Below are 6,038 nucleotides of genomic sequence, written 5' to 3'. Positions count from 1 at the left end.
AGTCATTGGTGCTTTGTTACCTAGACACCTAAAAATGATGATTCTGGTCCCTGTAAATGTAAAATATTTTCCCAGCTTTGTTACTGAACAATGAGAAAAATATTCCTGTAGATACCCACTTGAGAGAATAGATTTAGAAAGTTGCATTTGGTGATGAACAAGTTCCCTGAAGGGTTTCTTTAATTTCACATTTATTTATTTATTTTTGGCACAAACATTCTCAGGAAGGCTAATAATAAAACAAAATCATTTAATAAAATGGCAGAAGACAACCAGGAATAGCAGAAAATGTCACAGTGGTTTTAAAGGGCAAAATAAGATCTTAAAAGTCTGGGAAAATAAAAAGGTGTCTGAATGGTACTGAAGAAGAGGTGAGCCTCTTTGGGGCGGGTATTCCAAAAGTAGGACATCAAATGGAAAAAGCTGCCTCCCCTGCTGCTACCTGCTTCAGAAGGTAGGAACAGACACAGGGAAGCCTTGGGTGGTGACTGTGGTGGGCATGCAGATTGCTGCTGGGAGGGGACCATAGCTGATGCCATGTATATCACATGTACCAGGCTCAACACTTCAAAACTCCAGTCAAAATGGTCCGATGACAAAGACCTTTACCTAGCGGGGCTTAAGGAATTCGGTCTTTGTAAATTCTAGTATTAACTGGTTTTCATAGCATCATACAATCTTCGAGTTGGAAGGGACCCCAAGGGTCATCTAGTCCAACCCACGGCAATGCAGAAAAGACTTTGACCTGTGCCTCCTTTTGTGCAGGCCAAAACATAGTTATCTTTCAGATTTCTTACTTCTCTAAATCTTGCAATGCAGTTTTCAGCTCAAAGAATGTGTCAAAATGCATCTTTTGAGATAAAATAAGTTCACAAATGCATTTTTGGGGATGGATTTTTAAAAAACATTGCAGATTAATGTGGAAACAGGGCTGAATGGACTTAGGAGCACATTCAGAACTGCAATTAACTGGAAATAGATTGTTCCACGCATCACTACCCTTGCCTCAGGCCCTGTAGAGTCACTGCCAACTAGTGTAGACAATACTAGGCTAGATGGACTACTTTCTAAGACCTAGTGTAAGTCGGCTTTCAATGTTCCTAACCACCAGCGCTTTGAACTGAGCTCAGAAACTGACAGGGAACCAGTGTGCTGAAGCAAGCAGTCTTGCATTACCTGAGTGTACGAAGTGGTAGAACTTTAATAGTCCATTTCTGCAGCCTTTATTATTAGTTATTTACTGCCCATAAGGAAACTGGCTTTGGTTGTAGTACTATGGTTTAAACAAAAGATGGCAGCAATGACTGTGTCTTAAAATCCATGTCCTTAGAGCATGAATTATGTGCACACTTGTGTCATGTATTTTATATATTTAACAGATGGTAGAGTATTACATTGAATAGCAATTGCTTGTTCTAAGGATGCTTCCAGATTTTCAGGTAACTGCTACATCAATATAGTGGAACCAGCAAATACTGTCCAGCATTTCAGATAGTAAGAGGAATACTCTTTTGTACTAGCATTGCCCCTGCTCTTACAATGGACATGGGGCCTGGTCTAAACATGCTCTTGCTTCCACCTTAGAGAGTGAAAGACTAGAGTGGTATCAGTAGTTCCAGGAACCCAGTTTGTTGTGAGATTTCAGGGCGGGATGTGCGTGTGTGTGTGTGTGAGAGAGAGAGAGATCTGAATTTGTTTGGGCCCTGGGTTGAAGCCAGGCTGGATGGGTGATATGGAAAAGGGAAATGTGTCAGAAGAAGGAATTTATATCCGCATTTATTACTTATTATTTTGTATTAATAGTTGTGTATATTTGTGACATTTGTTGTTGCTTTCAGTTTGCTGTGTACCACTTTTATAGATTAAGTAGAACAGAAATTGTCTAAATAAAGAAGACTCCCATCACTCCTGGAGAGAGAGGTCAAATGGGCCTTAGAAAGCACTGCTAATAACAAGGCCAGTGGAAGTGATGGTATTCCAGCTGAACTATTTAAAATTTTAAACGATGATGCTGTTAAGGTGCTACACTCAATATGCCAGCAAGTTTGGAAAACTCAGCAGTGGCCAGAGGATTGGACAAGATCAGCCTACATCCCAATCACAAAGAAGGGCAGTGCCAAAGAATGCTCCAACTACCGCACAATTGCACTCATTTCACACGCTAGCAAGGTTATGCTTAAAATTCTACAAGGAAAGCTCAAGCAGTATGTGGACCGAGAACTCCCAGAAGTGCAAGCTGGATTTCGAAGGGGCAGAGGAACCAGAGACCAAATTGCAAACATGCGCTGGATTATGGAGAAAGCTAGAGAGTTCCAGAAAGACATCTACTTCTGCTTCATTGCCTATGCAAAAGCCTTTGACTGTGTTGACCACAGCAAACTATGGCAAGTTCTTAAAGAAATGGGAGTGCCTGATCACCTCATCTGTCTCCTGAGAAATCTCTATGTGGGACAAGAAGCTACAGTTAGAACTGGATATGGAAAAACTGATTAGTTCAAAATTGGGAAAGGAGTACGGCAAGGCTGTATATTGTCTCCCTGCTTATTTAACTTATATGCAGAATTCATCATGCGAAAGGCTGGACTGGATGAATCCCAAGCCGGAATTAAGATTGCTGGAAGAAATATCAACAACCTCAGATATGCAGATGACACAACCTTGATGGCAGAAAGTGAGGAGGGATTAAAGAACCTTTTAATGAGGGTGAAAGAGGAGAGCGCAAAATATGGTTTGAAGCTCAACATCAAAAAAAGTAAGATCATGGCCACTGGTCCCATCATCTCCTGGCAAATAGAAGGGGAAGAAATGGAGGCAGTGAGAGATTTTACTTTCTTGGGCTCCATGATCACTGCAGATGGTGACAGCAGTCATGAAATTAAAAGATGTCTGCTTCTTGGGAGAAAAGCGGTGACAAACCTAGACAGCATCTTAAAAAGCAGAGACATCACCTTGCCAACAAAGGTCCATATAGTTAAAGCTATGGTTTTCCCAGTAGTGATGTATGGAAGTGAGAGCTGGACCATAAAGAAGGCTGGTCGCCGAAGAATTGATGCTTTTGAATTCTGGTGCTGGAGGAGACTCTTGAGTGTCCCATGGACTGCAAGAAGATCAAACCTCTCCATTCTGAAGGAAATCAGCCCTGAGTGCTCACTGGAAGGACGGATCCTGAAGCTGAGGCTCCAATACTTTGGCCACCTCATGAGAAGAGAAGACTCCCTGGAAAAGACCCTGATGCTGGGAAAGATGGAGGGCACAAGGAGAAGGGGACGACAGAGGACGAGATGGTTGGACAGTGTTCTCGAAGCTGCAAACATGAGTTTGACCAAACTGCGGGAGGCAGTGGAAGACAGGAGTGCCTGGCGTGCTCTAGTCCATGGGGTCACGAAGAGTCAGACATGACTAAACACCACCACCCTAGGCCATGCTACTTTGGTGCTGATTGGAGTTGGAGGCACACAACACCTTGAGATCACCTGGGATGTTTTGGAGGAACATTTCAGAGCCAGGTATTGATTCATCTCAGCAATGTCTACATTAACTCGCAGTGCCTTTCCAGGGATTCAGGCAGGAGTCCTTTCCAGCCCTACCTGGGGATGCTAAGGACTAAACATGGCACCTGCTGCATGCAAAGCGAGTGCTCTATGACTAGCAGAGTGCCCTAGGCCATGTTGCCCAAAACTCAAAATGAACCTTGCTAGCTGCAATATATGAAATACACTACATGGGCCCATATAGTATCACATACAAGCATGTGCATTAGAAATAAAATGTCTGTCACTCCATAATTTCCATCCCAATATATAATTCCTTGGGAACTAAGTGTGGAGACAGCTATCTACAGGTTTAAATCTAATTATTTTTAAAGGGCTTATTTCAAAGGCAAACAAAGGAGCGAGAATAAGGCTATGTACACACTATGCATTTTAAAGCACATGTGAAACATATTCTTTTCCTCAAAGAATTATGGGGACTTACTCTTACAATTCCCAGCAACATTAACAAACTACAGTACCCAGAATTCTTTGAGGGAATGTTATTTGAATGCGTTTTAAATGTAGTGTGTGTATACAACAAAAAAGAAAGGGGGAAGGGATCAAGCCCAGAACAGCATGACTATTAGATGTTGGGATTTATTTTTATTTATTAATTTATCTGCCATCTCACTTTTCATACAGATATTATGATTCCCAGAGCAGCTCACATTTCTTTATTTAGAGAGAGGCTGCGTCCTAAGGCTGACAAGCTAAAAAGCCAAAAAAACACAACAGATCGGAAATGGAAGGAAAAGGTAGAAGAGGAGTTTGAATAAACTATTCCTATCAGACAAGAACATAATTTCAGAATAAGGCACATAGAAAGCTGAAGGTTTCCCCCCACAACAACAAAATGAATTTTGTTAAATGAAACTGATACTGGGGTTTTTCCTTCAATGTGGCCCATGCCAGAGGGGAATAGGATAGTCTTGTTAGTCTGCTGTAGGGAAAATGGCAGCAGTCTGTGACAGCTCACAGTGTAATATTGCTGGTGTAAGCTTTTGCTAAGCCAGAGCCCATTTGGGCAGATGCCACCTCTGTGAGGTTACAAGGAATTACCACTGATACATGTCAGCAGGAGCAGATAAGTGGAAAGCCATTTTCCAGATGGGTAGCCCTGTTAAGTCTGTTACAGCACAAACACAAAAGGAATCTTCATGGGGCAGCAGCATTAAGTCTGCGGCAGCAAAAGAAATGAAGTCTCATGGCATTTTAAAGACTTGAATTTATTGCGGCATAAGCTTTGGTGGACTGCAGCCCACTTCACAGCTTAGTAGACTTATTCAGGCACCCATTTGTGGACTGGATCCTGTTTTCTCAGCATTTGATTCTCAATTTGGTGCATTTGTGTTATGTATACGGAAGCACTCTCCACCAGTAGCAGTCAGATTCAATCTGATCTGGATGGTGTACCTCACATCCATGGTTGCATCAGCCTATTCAATGAATAAAGCACAAGAAACCAGTAATTTTTAAACTAAACATGCTTATTTACAGGGGCATCAACTTGAATAAAATATGGGGGGGGGGAGGTAACTCCTGCCCCACATAATCGACCACATGACACGGTGCACACACATCAAGGGGGGCTCCCTCAAATATTTTAGGGGGGGCTGGAGACCCCTAGGAGTTGGCTCCCATGCTTTTTTATATGTGCAATTATATATATATGCAATATAGAAACTCTCTCCCCGAGCGTCAATCAAACAGGATTGCCAGCATCTTCAGCAGCCTTGAACCAAAGCAGAACAACCATTTGCAGCCCCCCCCCCCCCCAGTTCCACGCGCAGGTCTCCGTCATCGGAGCGAAGCTCGGGGTTTCTCGCAGACACACCTCGGGCGGCAGAGCAGGAGCCGGGCCCCGGGGGGCTCTGGGCAAGGGGCTGGAGCAGAACGCCTGGCCTGACGGAGGAGCACGGCGCCGCGCGCCCGGCCCAAAGACAGAGAGCGGCGCCCGGCTTCGGGCCAGGCCCTCCGAGCGCGGCTTGCCTCGCGGCTCCAGCGGCGCGTCTCCTAGCAACCCTGCTTCCCTTCAAAATGGCGGCCGGAGGGAGGGGAAACCCGGGGCCGCAGCTTCGTCACGTGACCCAAGGAACCCGCTCCGGCCGCCGCGCAGGCGCGAGCGAGGCCAATCAGCACGGGGGCGGCGGGCCCAGGCCGGGTGGCTGGGCGCATGCGTAACGGCGCTGGGTGCGCGCTGGCGGGGGCGGGCGAGAGAGCGAGCCGGGAAGGAGCGAGGGGGTGGCCTGCGCCTGCGCGCTAGGCGCCGAGAGACGGCGGCCTTGACAGCTTGCGCCTTGTGTGCCGTGGAAGGGGCGGGGGAGAGCGAGCGCGCATGCGTGGTAGGGGCAGCTTCGGGGGGCTCGGGTGGAGACAGCCGCCGCCGCCGCCGCGGCACTGAGAGGATTCCCCCGTCCGCGCCTCCCTCCCTCCGCCCGCCCGCCCGCCCGCCCGGGCCTGCTCAGCCGCTGCCGTTGCCGCCGCCGCCGCCGCCGGAGTCCCGGC

The 6,038-nt window shown here is 46.4% G+C and overlaps 1 long non-coding RNA gene across 1 annotated transcript; it reads right to left on the bottom strand.

The window, feature by feature from the left end:
* Positions 1-4,740: 4,740 nt before the first annotated feature.
* On the bottom strand, positions 4,741-5,455 carry LOC310698996. Its single transcript, XR_014521880.1, has 2 exons — positions 5,368-5,455; positions 4,741-4,969 (listed from the first exon to the last, which is right to left on the bottom strand). It is a non-coding gene; the product is annotated as an uncharacterized lncRNA (long non-coding RNA).
* Between the last annotated feature and the right edge of the window lie 583 nt (positions 5,456-6,038).

Source organism: Podarcis liolepis (genome assembly GCF_965112155.1).
Source record: "Podarcis liolepis genome assembly, contig: HAP1_SCAFFOLD_197, whole genome shotgun sequence".
NCBI classification, from domain to species: domain Eukaryota; kingdom Metazoa; phylum Chordata; class Lepidosauria; order Squamata; family Lacertidae; genus Podarcis; species Podarcis liolepis.
Note: the sequence above shows the minus strand (reverse complement) of the source record. Positions and strands in the feature narration are given on the sequence as shown.